The sequence below is a fragment of the Dipteris shenzhenensis genome, chromosome 7 (genome assembly GCF_047967505.1).
Source record: "Dipteris shenzhenensis isolate YYH24624 ecotype China chromosome 7, Dip_SZ_1.0, whole genome shotgun sequence".
Taxonomy (NCBI): Eukaryota; Viridiplantae; Streptophyta; class Polypodiopsida; order Gleicheniales; family Dipteridaceae; genus Dipteris; species Dipteris shenzhenensis.
The window spans coordinates 22401987-22415588 of record NC_141602.1 but is presented as its reverse complement, the minus strand read 5'-3'; the positions used below and the strand labels follow the sequence as shown (position 1 = coordinate 22415588).

General features: G+C 40.8%; 1 non-coding gene and 1 pseudogene across 2 annotated transcripts; one reads left to right on the top strand and one right to left on the bottom strand.

The window, feature by feature from the left end:
* Positions 1-4282: 4282 nt before the first annotated feature.
* On the top strand, positions 4283-4354 carry TRNAK-CUU (transfer RNA lysine (anticodon CUU)). Its single transcript has one exon. It is a non-coding gene; the product is annotated as a tRNA-Lys (tRNA).
* A 4209-nt stretch (positions 4355-8563) lies between these two features.
* On the bottom strand, positions 8564-11009 carry LOC147900105 (protein CANDIDATE G PROTEIN-COUPLED RECEPTOR 7 pseudogene; annotated as a pseudogene). Its single transcript, XR_015541326.1, has 2 exons — positions 10770-11009; positions 8564-10368 (listed from the first exon to the last, which is right to left on the bottom strand). The product of XR_015541326.1 is annotated as a protein CANDIDATE G PROTEIN-COUPLED RECEPTOR 7 pseudogene (transcript).
* Positions 11010-13602: the final 2593 nt, after the last annotated feature.

Sequence of the window (13602 nt, the reverse complement as noted above, 5' to 3'; positions counted from 1 at the left end):
TTTCTGCAACTGGATTTCGCTCTAGAATACGAGGGGATATGAGCTCCCTCTTAATCCCACGTGTATCACAGAAATGCTGAAAGTCATGAGAGAGATACTCTCCACCATTTGTCAGTCCGTAGGCATTTAAGCGTTCTACCTGACTGATTCCCAACCAAGGCCAGCCATTTCTGAAATACTTGGAACACATCACTCTTGCGAGCCATAGCATAAGCCCACACTTTCCTAGTTCCATCATCAATGAATGTCACATAGTATTCAGCCCCGCCTAATGACCGTGTAGGCATGGGACCACATACATCTGAATGCACCAAATCAAGCATTTCAAACTCTTTCTTTCCCCTTCTTTTATGGGCTGATTTAGTCTGCTTCCCATAGAGACAATGCTCACAAAATTCAAAATCAGAGAAACTCAAATGCGGTACATAACCCAAACGGCATAAGAGTTTCATTCCATTCTGGCTCATGTGCCCCAACCTGCAATGCCACAAAGAAGTGCTTGGCTGCTCAGTTATTACAACAACATGATCAAATACCCCTGAGACATGTAAGGGATACAAAGTCCCACACTTGGCACCCCTGGCCAAAAGCATAGAGCCCTTTTGAATTTTCCAACTCTGAAAGCCAAAATTGGTGTGAAAACCAGCATCATCTAGCTGACCCACTGAAATAAGACTCTTGGTCAACTTAGGCACATGTCTCACATGTTTCAAAATAAATGCAGACCCATTGGCAAAATAAAACTTTGTCACCTACTCCCACTATGTCACATGCATAGTCATTTCCAAGATGCACACAACCTGTCTTTCCACTGTCATAAGTGGAGAACCATTCCCTATGGGGAGTAACATGGAATGAAGCACCAAAATCCAAAATCCAATCCTGGGAATATGCATCATCTGAAGTGGTAAGCAACTTTGCAAATAAACTAGACATGAAGAGAACGTCATTGTCACTATCATGTGTGACTGCATTGATCTCCTCGATCTTCACTTTTCCTTTGTCCTCCCTTGGACTCTCTTCCTTTTGATTTGCACCCCAATCTGCATTCTTTTTCTTATACTTTTTCTCTCTTTTCAGCTTGTAGCAATCCTTTTTCATATGGCCCTTCTTGCCACAATGGTAATACTCAATGTTCCATGCCCTGGATTTGCTACGAGACTTCCCTCTTTCTTGGGACTTCCCCCTGAACTGTGATTTGCCCCTTTGCACATTTAAGGCTGCATCCTGCTTGTTGCCGTCCATAAACTTTCGTCTAATCTCCTTGGCCAAGAAGCTATCCACAACATCATCAAATTTCAGTACTCCACTAGGTGCAGAGTTACTGACAGCTGTACGGAAGGTATCCCATGAGGATGGCAATGAACATAAGAGAAATTTTGCCTTAGTCTCCACATCAAAATTCATCTTTTGAGCCTGAAGATTAAATTCATTCAAGTGAGAAGCAATGGAGACCCCTTCCTTCATCTGCAGCTCAAACAACCTCTTCATCAGGTAAACTTTATTAGAGGCAATTTCCTTTTCATAAGTGGCACACAGTTTCTTCCACAAATTTTTTGTAGTCTGCTCATTTACTACAATGAAATAAACTGACTCTGCAAGATGAAGTCTAATAGTAGACTTTGCTAATGCATCTAACTCACTCCAATCATCCTCAGACATATTTGCAAGCTTAGCTTCAATCCCTACCAAGGGTTTAATCTGCTTCTTTTGAATAAGCACATCCCTTATTTGTTCTTTCCACAAAAGAAAAGTTTGTCCCATCAAAATTTTTAATGCTAAAAAACTCCTTTTCAGACATGGAAGAGGATGCCATGATGCAAATGAAGCAAAAATCCCAAATGCTAGTGCCTAAAGAGAGAATCACACCGAATACCAGGTGCACCCAAATGTGTATGCCACAATAAAGTGAAATATCACCAAAACTCATGTCTCAAAGCATCTGACTCATGTGCATATACTATGCATCCATATGAGCAAATCTGGCCCAAAAGAAAATGCCAACTACAATAGCAATCCAAAATGCCAATAAGTGCCAAATGACTCAAGCATAAACACCGTCCACTGGCATATGCATTAATAATATCTCATCCAAGAGAGCATAGCACTATCAGTGCATCACCTACAATGTGTCAAAGCTGTCCCTCAGCATAAAATAGCATCCATGTGCAAAGCGTCCATAAAAATAACATCCCACAAGGCAATTTGGGCCTATCAACGCATCCAATAAGGATCGCAATGCATCCAAATGGCCTATAAATCATCCATCGCAACCCAATGCACACCACGAATGAGCGCACACTACTCAAACTGCAACCAGAGTGATCTGCATAAGGTATGCTCAAGAAATCATAGTCCCACGGTAATGACCGCTACTGAAAATAGAACCTGAGATGCATCAAAACATGGGCGCCATTGCATAATCGAACTCAACAAGAAAATCTGCAAATATCTCTCTTCTGCCGGAACTCCAAAATCCCAACTGATGAGTGAGAAATGGGAGTCAACACTTATCCACTGCCATGTGGCATAAATCTAAGGTTTCAAAACCTTAGAATGAAAAATGCATAACAGAGAGATGAAATCGAATACATAGAGATCTATAACTCTAAAAATCCTCCACCGAATCGCATAAGAACTGACAGGTAGGGGGTTTTTTTTTGGGCGTCCAGAACGCAATGGGACAGACCGTTTTGAAAACCGTGGTCTCAATCATTGGGTCCAACACAGGGCCTCTCGGCCTTAATCTAAGATGCAGCACCATTTGACCAGACCCAGTGCCTTTTGAGATTTACACCCTTATCCCTTACCTAGTGATGGTGCAACATAAAGCCATGGTGTACAAAAGGTGTATCATGGTCCTTGTTATTAGAGACATAGAAGTGGGTTTCTTTATGAATCCATTAGGGGAATTTTGGACTCAAAAAGGGCCACTTGGATTAGGCCCTTAAGAATCTTGCTTAAGCTCTAGGCCAATGAGGAGGCTAAAGCATTAGAAGAATGGAGGGTTTCTTCCTCCTCATTGGCTGAAAAAAATGGTCCCCACTCCAAGTTACAGAAATCGCAGATGTAAAGGGTTAAAGGGGTTTCTAACCCCTAGGATATCTCAAGGAGTTATATAGATGGTTGGATCAAATTTGATCCAATGGATGGAGATTCAATGGCTGGCTAGTGGTGGCTGACCATTAGATCTATTTTAGATCTAGTGGATAGAAAAGTCTCATTTAAGATGGCGGCGACTGGTACGATGAGAACCATTAGATCTCTTTAGATTTAAGAAAAAGGTGTAATGCGATTCAAAAGCTTTGGACCATGCGATGCAAAGGAGATCTAATGGTGAGAAAATGGCATGGCGTGCAAAACATCTAATTCATTTTTTGAATCTTGTCACTTGCCGCACATTGAGTACATGCCCATGCTTTGCTTTGGGCCATTAGATCTAGTGTAGATCTAATGGTCGCACTTGAGTGTAGCATTGAGACCATGGGATCTCCTTGCAATCCAAGGGCCATGGATGGCTCTGCATGCACCGGCTGCTCAGACTGTGAGACTGACCTACATTCAGTGCCGTTGGATCGTGAGACCATCGGAAGGTCCAAAACACCCATGCTTTGTGTGTCGCGAGATCTTCAGTGCATTGTATGGACAAGAAATGGCGCGACTCTTGCATCGTTGGGTTAGTCCAAGACATTGTATGGCTAGAAGCTTTTCATGATAATGTGACACTTGGATCGGTGGATCAACCAAGTCTTTGATTGAAGCCATTGAAAAATAAAATTTAATGGCTATGCTTGCCAAAAAATCTTTAATGCGTGCTAACCCACCTCTAAGAGTTAGTCAAAATCCCACATTCTAATCCAAAATTAAGAAAAGCTACCCATTCCTTCATCATTCCCTTACGAAGCTCTTTCTGAGCCAAAACTTCCCCTAAGGATGTTCTCCCCCTCGATCCCAATGTGTCAATATGTCATGTGGACAAGTATGGTGACTTGGTCAGAATGTCAATGCATTGATTGTATCTCATTTTAGTCCTTAAAACTTCAAAGTAAACCAATGAGATAGCAACATCCTAGGGGAAATTTCTCAAACACTCTTTGAATTGCTCAGGTTGCCATCTTGCCACAAAGCTATGCACTAGGATAAATTGCCCAAGATGCTTCATCCATGCTTTCAACACACTGGACACTTCAACCTCCTTGAATATCAATACCTTCTAAGTTGATTTTCTTCTTTCCTTGGTAATTCAAACCTAGATCTCCATTTTAAAAAAGTGCTGTAGACAGCCTCTATAGCACAGCGGTAGTGCAATCGCCTCTTAAGCGAATGGTCGTGAGTTCGAACCTCACTGGGGGTATGGAAGTTTTAAAATATAACATGACAGGCCAATTCAAAATATTTATGCTCTCTCAGTCATGTCATTCGTTGAAACATATTTGAAGCTTTTGCTGTTCTGTGTTGGAGACCAATCTGAGGCCTTCCTCTGTTGGATCCACAGTTGCTCAAAGCTCAAATCACATTGAGCTGCTGCGAGAATGTACATTGTCTTATTACGACGCATCCTGGTTTTGTGAAGTTGGCCACTCTTGGAAACACGTTCATATTCCTCAAATTTGAAACTGGTTAGCTACACGTTTTCTCTGTTGTCCTTTTCGATGTGGTATCATAGCCGTCTTTCTTAGGCCATGGAGAGCTAGTTAAGCCCTTGCAACAAGACAAGAGATTATGTGAGATTCAAGAGAGCCCTTGTGTTTGCGTTGATGGAAACGGCGCAGTCCGCTACTGGACTGCTTGCTTGAGTCTGGTCGCAGTTGTGGAAGCTGACGCTTGGACACAGATCCTTGAGAAGCTGTTGAATAAAGATCCTTGAAGGAGTTGTTGAATAAGGCGTCGTTGATGCAACGACGAAGACACTCGAGGAGGCGGCTGAGCAGACACAAACTTCTTTGAAGACTTCAACCCTCAGAATCTCTTACGCCCTCCCTTTTAGTCAAACAGATTTATGGACTCACAAAAACACAATGAAATAAACACACTCTCTCCCTCTCTCTTTCTCACACGCAAAGGACTTGAAACTTCAAAAGACATAACGTCTTCTCCAATCCAAATGAGAAGCTTTCTGCAGCAAAATGCAGAATAAAAAGAGCACCGTGAGATGAGCAATGAGAAGAACGAGGGTTTCTTGGCTTCCCTTATAGGTTTGCTGGAGGTATTGAAGCTCAATCCGTAAGACTAACTAATCTACCGTTGTATCCTCTAATGCTATGTTTCTCTCCCGTTGCAAGTCTTTGTTATTCTAATCTAGAATACACAAAATCCAATGCAAATCATACACTCTACCACAAAACTCAAGGGGAAGACATAACCATTGCCATGTTGTATATAGATGATCATATAGTTTAGACTCATGGCATTAGTGTCTAGACATATGATTTTGGAGGATGTAGATAGAGTCAACACAAATAAGTTGCATATGCAAGATTGCAAGGTTTATGAAGAAAAACCAACTCTGAATGAAAGACGCTTATACATAGCTTATTGGATCATTACAATCACAAGGCCAGATATATGTTATGTCATCTATTAATTAGCAAAGTTTATGTCAAAGACAAAACAATCACATTAGAATGGACAAAACCAACAACAATATATTGTGATAATTTTTCGACTCAATTACTTGCAAAGAGTCCAATATATCATTCTAGGACAAATCATATTGACGTCAAAGAGCATTTAATCAGAGAAAACGAGAACCCCTTGCAATGTTTGATTTTATATTCCTCTTGAATTTCACTTTTTCTACTCTCTGCTTACTAATACCAGAATAAGAGAATGATAGCAAGACCCCTTGGAGATAGACCTTGATTTGAACCCATGCTTATGTGTAGGCTTTATTTGGAAATGAAGTTGGAGTTAAAGATACCACAAATCTTCAGAGATTACCTTTTGAGCATAAATAAACAAGTTGATCATGCTTGCATAGCAAATGTCTTCATGACTTATGTTTGAAAGAAAAGAAAGGACTTATTTTCCTTCCTAGCACATCATACTACAAAACTTCCAAAGGATATATTCGGACAAACACGAGGAAAGGGATGAATGTTTGTGTATCCATACTTGTCTTTTTCACACTCATGAGTGTGCCTACTAACAACATGATCGAGTAATGACAAGAAGACCCGAATCTTGATTGGAACCCCTGCTTATGTGAAGATATCATAAATGACAACCCAAGGTTCTATAACTGCTTTATTTGTTCGAGAAGAATTCTCTCCCGTGTATCATCAAACTGATTATATATCTTCCATAGCTCCTTGTTCAATTGGGGTTTTGGGTGAAGTATCACCAATTCTGAACTCAAATTGAGAGGCTGCCTTGATATAAAGTTAAAGGGTAGGCTCAAAAACTTCAATAACACCCAACCATCTGTTTTGGAATATGAATTCTGATCACATATGGCTTCTGCATCGCCTTCAACACGATGCCTTGATCGCTTACTACCAATGCATAGTGCTCCTTAGCTCTTTGAATAATTATCCAGACTTTTGAACCTTTTGCTGAACTGGGACCCCAACACAAATCTACAATCATGACCTCAGCTTTTGATCTTATGGGTAGATTTCACGATGAAAATGTCCACCGTTGTTTTGTCAAACTTTAGTGACGAAAGTAGGTTTGTGTATCACACGCCTCTATGTGCTTTGAGTTTGGTGCTTCATAAGGTTCTTGACTTCGACTGGTTCATCAATTTTTTTTTTAGTTTTCTCCAACTCAAACTAGTGCCTGGTGCTGACTCGACTCTCCTTTAGTCATCAACCTTTTTGACAATGCCTTAATCTTAGTGGTGAAAGTGATTTTATCAACCGTTGTGCTACTTCACAACACCTTCTCAACACTGCAATATCTCACCCCAAACAGGGCTCCATTTCTTGAACAAAGGCACTCAAAATGGGCATGGAGCTAACTTGGGCAGAGGGGGAAGTGCTATTTTAGTTCCACAACAAAAGGAGCCCTTGACGCTCGTGGTGGGACACACAAGTCCTTCGCCTAGGATAATTTGAAAACTATGCTTGGGCTCTGCTTCTCCCTTGGTAGAGGTTCAATAAACTATCCAATGAGGCGGCATGCGAATCTGTGAGCACACTGTGACCTTGATTTTAATGCAGCCTCCCGACTTCTTTGTACTCGACTTAGAGCTCTTGATCGTGCGAAATGGAAGCACATGTTCATTCGAACATAATTCCAAGCCGGTGTATCTCTTTGAATCTTCAATCTATGGTCGTCAAATCTGGCCCTTCAAATCTTTGCCCTGTGTCCACTCCCAGTCTTTCATTGGACCCCTTGGACTTTGATCCACAAAGCAAAGATGCTCGAGTCTGCAAGCTCTATGCAGAAACACTATTACAAGCCTGGAGTTAACATCCCGGTGGCACCTATACATGTGCAGACTCACTAATAGGGCCATCCCGTACAGGCTTAATAAGCCCAACAATGGGCTTCAAACTTGCATTGCAAAACACAGTAATGGTGAGATTTGGTTTCATTTAAGCTGATGAACACATGAATTTGACCATGATGGTCTATGATATACAGCAATCTCATTTCTTTCTTCTAACGGTAGTGGTCTACACCACTCAACCTATAATGGCACTACCTTCATCACAACCTGTAAGGCCATGATCTGAATCCCTCAACCGACATATTTTAGCATAATTTTCATAATGCTCATGATGGTATATACGTAAATGAATCCAGTAACATTACCGAACTCAACCTCTGCAAATACAACAAATAGTGCAGTTTCAATCTCATGATGATCTCTGGCGCTACCTTCTTCCCATCCTGTAAGGCTATGATCCATACCCCAGTTCAGACATTTTATCGTTACATTAAATTTTACTGCTTTCTTCCCAACCAGTAAGGCCATGATCAGTAGAAATGTGTTTTTGCATATAATTGTGAACACTGATGACACCAGACTACTCTTGTAATAATAGCAAACATCTAGAGCTTCATTAAATGTTACACCCATGCACCTGCACATACGCATGCCCACATGCACACACGGCTTGTAACATTTAGAGCTTCATTAAATGTTACACACCCTCACGAACATGCGCATGCCCACATGCACACACAGCTTGTAACAGGGAAAGGGTTTAAATCCATTTACATGTCATGGGAAAGGGTTTAAATCCATTTACATGTCATGGGAAAGGGTTTATGGATTTTAAATACTCTTACACCCATCCTCCAATTGGACTTACCTTCAAGAAACACAATTGTATGCCCAGATTTGAAACTGCTCTGATAAAACTAACCAATTGCTCATTTCCCAAGTTAAAGTCTACACTTGAACATGTTGCATGCCAGCATTTCTGCAAATTCAATGAGATAAAGTCGTTACATATGAGCTACTGCAACAGACTAAGGATCATCAACTCATGTCTGCTTTACTCAAAAGAGAGTTTCAAGTAAAACAGTTCATCAGACATTACTGAGCATGATTCCTCTGATATGGAGGCAGAAAATCTACTTTCAGATAGTAATTGCATCTTCTCAAGAGTGAAAAATTATACTGTAAGAAAATACCTAGTCTCAAAGTGGCTGACAGTGATCTTCCTGTCATATGGCAATAGATGCATTTTTCCTAAGTAAACAAATATAGCTTGAAACTGGGAGATGACCAAATTTTGCCTTTCTGCTTGCCAGCACCACCTAACCAAAGCCCAAAGCTAAGGGTGCATGCATAGTACAGCATCAGTATGGCCAAACAGACAAACAAACTGCCCACATCTTGCTGAGTTTTATCCTTCCAACACAACAGCTTCAAAATTTGGGGTTTCAAATTACAATTCAAAGTCATCATCTTTAAGTGCTTCTTCAGCGGCTGCTTCTTCCTCTTCATCATCCAAAACAAAATAGGGGTTGTGAGGAACAGGACGAAACTTGTAGCCTGTGAAGACATAGAAGGCTAACGTGGCCAGTTCCCCAGCTAAGACACTGACCCACATAAAATGGTATGAAGTAACCGTCTGCAGTGCGTAAACCACAATACGTGTGAAATAGATGTAGCTGACCACTACAATATAATACTGCCGAAATAGAGTCAACTTCACCAAATTCCTAGCTGCCTTGCCATCTGTACGGGCAGCCTCACGAAGGTGTTTGATGGACCACACGATGGGAAAAAGAACAGCACAGCAGCAAATGACATCTATAAGGATCAATAATTTCTTCCAGGTGAGCCAATCTCGCCCAGCGGGGCCTGTTTCGTCGATCACAACACTGGCAATGTTAGCAAGAACCTGTAGAGGGATCACAATCATAAGAACCTTCTTTTCCTTCCCATGTAGGTACGGTTTGAGAAAAGACCAGCCTGTACCTATCAGCACTATCACTGCAAACAGCATGATGCCCTTCAAAAAACTGAAAGCATAAAATGCCACGTCCCAACCATGTGGAGTCCCTGTTTTCTTTGTATAGAACTTATCTTCTGCTTCCGAAAACATGTAAAGTGCTTTCAATAAGACCAGTACCCCCATGAGAATGTGAATCCGGTGGGCAGTTAATTTTTGCTTATTACAGAGGTAGATCCAGACACCTTCAAGAGTAACATAGGCCAAGAAAAAACAAAAGTAGAGCTTTGGAAGTTGAGTCTGCCCCTCTTCAAGATAATCTTTAGTAGAACCCTCCAGGTTATACATCGAAGTCTTTACTTTCATCGACACACTCACTCCTGGCAGACAGTTAGCAAACGTGAGTGCGAACCGATCTGCTCGATGAGCTTGGTATGTGTGATTAAAGCTGCGTGCGGCGTCCAATTGTTGGAATGTGAACAAGAGTTGAATGATCTGAGTTTGTAGCACGCACACATTCGAGTTTTGCTCTTGCTCAATACTAACTTGCATCAGGTCATCATCCGTAGCGAGGAAAAAACCCATGGACGTTGGGGCATTGCTTGGGAGGCTCACGCCCTTTGGAGCAGCCCAGTTCACATTGTTCAATTGGATCTCTAACATCCCACTACGCGTGTAGCCGAACTGTTCAAATGTGATGGTCCCCCGAGCATCGCTTTCAATGGACACATCACGAATTTCTGCCTCCGCGACAGGAATAGAGTAGGGCAAAGCCAGCGCCACGATGATTGACAAAAGCCAGACCGTCCGCTCAAATGACGCCATGGAAGCGTTTCAAATCGGAAGCAGATCTCGCCAGACTAAGCAACAATCTCCGGGGTGTCAAACGAGTGGATCCAGTTCTCAAAGAACATCCCGGTTCGATTGCTGCAAACAATAAGAAGGACCTCCACTTTATGCGATCGATACCAACAATCTCTGATCTGCCGCGATCCGTACGAGAACAAGAAACCTGACAGAGAAACAGAAGAGACAGATCGATAAGCTAAAGCCTGGAGAATAGATCATGCCTGTGGTAATTTAAACTCTCGAATGAATCGCATCTTGAGTCGCTGGATCAGAAACTCTCGCGTGCGTGCCTTTCCAAGCGATAAAAAACGATGCCTAAGGCTGTGAAACCCTCGAATCCCCTTTGATTCATGGATCTGAGCTAGGCAATCTCCCTCCTCTCATCAGCAGAACATGCCTGCCGTATAAATATAAGCTGCAAGCTCCTAGAGAGCTTCCCATGCTTTGCAAACAAACACGAAGAATTTTCTCGCCAGGAAAGAGTCGGAAGCCTGCCGAATCGTTTCAGATCTAAAATCGAAAGCAAAAGCTTGAAACTGTGCGAGTGCAAGAAGAGGAAAGTACCTGGCGCAACGATCTTGCGGACGAATTCTTGACGATGCAGATCGGACAACGGAAAACTCTGCCGTGTGAATTAATACGTTACTTAAATTCTTTGCAAAAGCCACATAAGTCTATTGTTATTAAGCTACCAGGTTGCTTAAAGCCAAAGATGCCGGTAATTCTAGGAGAAAAACAAGGTGCATGATTATAAATCATTCATAAGGCCTGCCCTAGATTCAAAAGAGGGCGGAGATGATGAATTGAAAGCGAGAGAGAGAGGAGAGAGAGAGAGAGTGAGAGAGAGAGAGGGGGGGGCCTAAACATGTGGAGGATTTCTAGAGGGAAAAATAGCATGTGGAGAGGGAAGAATAGCAAGTGGATCGTCACATCATTGGAGATTTTTGGAAAATCGAAAATGGCGATTTTCGCTTTGTTGTGAATCGCCTTCACTTAGTCCTTCCTTTCGGCAGGCCAAAAACTAGACCTGCCTTAGGCATCCTTTCCTTCTATAGCACCTACCTATTAACTCGAAATTGAAATTGAATCCTACATTTTACAAAAAATTTAAAATAAAGAGAAAGAATGAGTAAATATATGGACATGCGACAAGACATAGGGGCCTGATCCTCCTTGTAAGTGTCAAGGGTAGTGATTTATTACTGCATTGGTGATGTCCAAAGATTTGTGTCTTTGGGAATTGAAGCATAATAAATACATGAATAAGACTACTATGCTCAAAGGAGTTCATGATTTATCCTTAGGGCACCAATTCCCTTCGGTAAGAAAACGTATTAAAATCTTGAGTATAGATGCATTAAAAAATATGCCGCATGAATAAGACTCACTCATATTAGCATGGTTGGGTCACTATACCAAGAGAGCTTCCAAATACGCCTTTACAAATGCATGCAAAAGTTACATGGTTTTGAAGGGAGTTGGGTTTTCATATTTTAGTACATTTTCCCCCTAGGTCTTACATATTATGAAAAGTATGAAAGAATTTTAAAATCTTGCATATTTATTAAAGCATATACCTTATGATTTGTGGGATGAAGGATCTTAATTTTATTATGCTTCCCTTGCATATTTAAAATTTTTCCAAGAAATCCATGCATATTTTATATGGACCTTGTACCTCACATGCCCTAGATTTTGGATGAGGATAGTAACATAATACATATGAGTTGTCGCCTAAGGAATTCATCCTTATTGTAGTCTATATAATATTGTGACATAGACTATAACCATATGAATGCAGGTGTTGTCATCCTTCGATCTTGTAATTAACTTGTTTGCTCCCTCGCTTTGAGAACATGCATCAAAAGACAAAAATGTTGTAAGAATTTTGATTGAAAACAAGCAATTTTAAATGAACAAGTAATTAAAATAATTTATATGATAATACATAATATAATTATTATAACCACACATAGTATGGGTGGGGAGGCAGCGCACTTCCTTCCCCCATGAGCCCTTCCCTTAGACATCGAGGTTGAGGCATCGAGAATATTAGCATCGAGAATAAGTCTCATAAATGGATAAGATACTGACATATTACATGAATGTCCATAGCTGTTTTGTATTGAAACTCAAGAAATCAATTTCTTAGATGGACCAGTCATATAGATCTCTTTGACTTTCTGCACATATGGAAAACGCATTCAAAACAGAAGGCAAATCGAGTTTGTAGTTGGTGAAGCTTAAATGAATAAGCATTAGAGAGTACCTCCTAACACGTTTGTTTCTTTATCACTAAATAAATGAAGTACAACTGATTGATTAGTTGTGGGTCCAAGATGCCTCAAACCAGTGGAAAATTGACTTTAGATGGTGAGATAAAGGATGGGCAGTCAAATATTGATGGGTCTGTATGAAGAAGTTCAAGGACCAAAAGCATAGGATTGGTTCATGATGACAACCACTAGTGATAAGTCTGTGGTAAATAAAATTGCATTAATTGAATCTACTAATGAAGATATTGCATTAATGCAAACATTTGGGCTCACAGTAGGTTAAATGTCATAAATTGTTGCAATCAACATCTTGATATGTTTTATCTACTAGTGAGGACAAAATCCTTTATGCAGCCCTGTTGCTCAGTAGCCTACCTATAGAAACCAAACCATCAATTTTGTTTGATGACCCTATGAGGGCCCTTCCTTGTGGCCTGATGTTAAAAATGTCTTCTTCTTCTTTTGTAAAGTGACATTCACGAGTACTTGTACTCTCTTGTTATTACGATATGCAGCCTAGAGGGAGCCTTTGTTTAGCCATGTGTCAAAGTATTAGACATTCATCTTCAAAGATCTAATGGTCTAAATCTTGTTTTCGAAGCTAACAAAAAACAAGCATGCTTTCACTCCAAAATTTCTCGCTTGCTTTCTCTAACTTACCACTACAAGTTACAAGTATTTAGATGCTTCCATGGTTGGCAATAGCTTATGAATTGAAAGATAGCCATGTAGCTATGCTACGACTTTTAAGGTCTAGCGTAATCTTTTGATGGTAATTGAATCTATTTATGTACTCATTACTTATGTGGTTTACGTAATCATTTCTGAAGCGTGGATGATGGCATATCTGATGATTGTAGGTAACAAATTGTAGCAATGCATTAACTTTGCTAGTCAATATTTTGCCCCAACGAGGCCATCTATAGTGTTTGGATGATTAGAGAAGATAGCTGGATCAGTTGTTGCAAGGGGAAGGATGTTGTGGACGGGCTACATGACCTCTACCAAGAAGATCAGGATAAATGCATGATGCCTGATCAAATGAAGGCAATGAAATAGACAAGGCAAAGGAAAACTCTTCTACTCGAAGATTTCCTTGGAAAGTGTCGTTGATCGAGCCC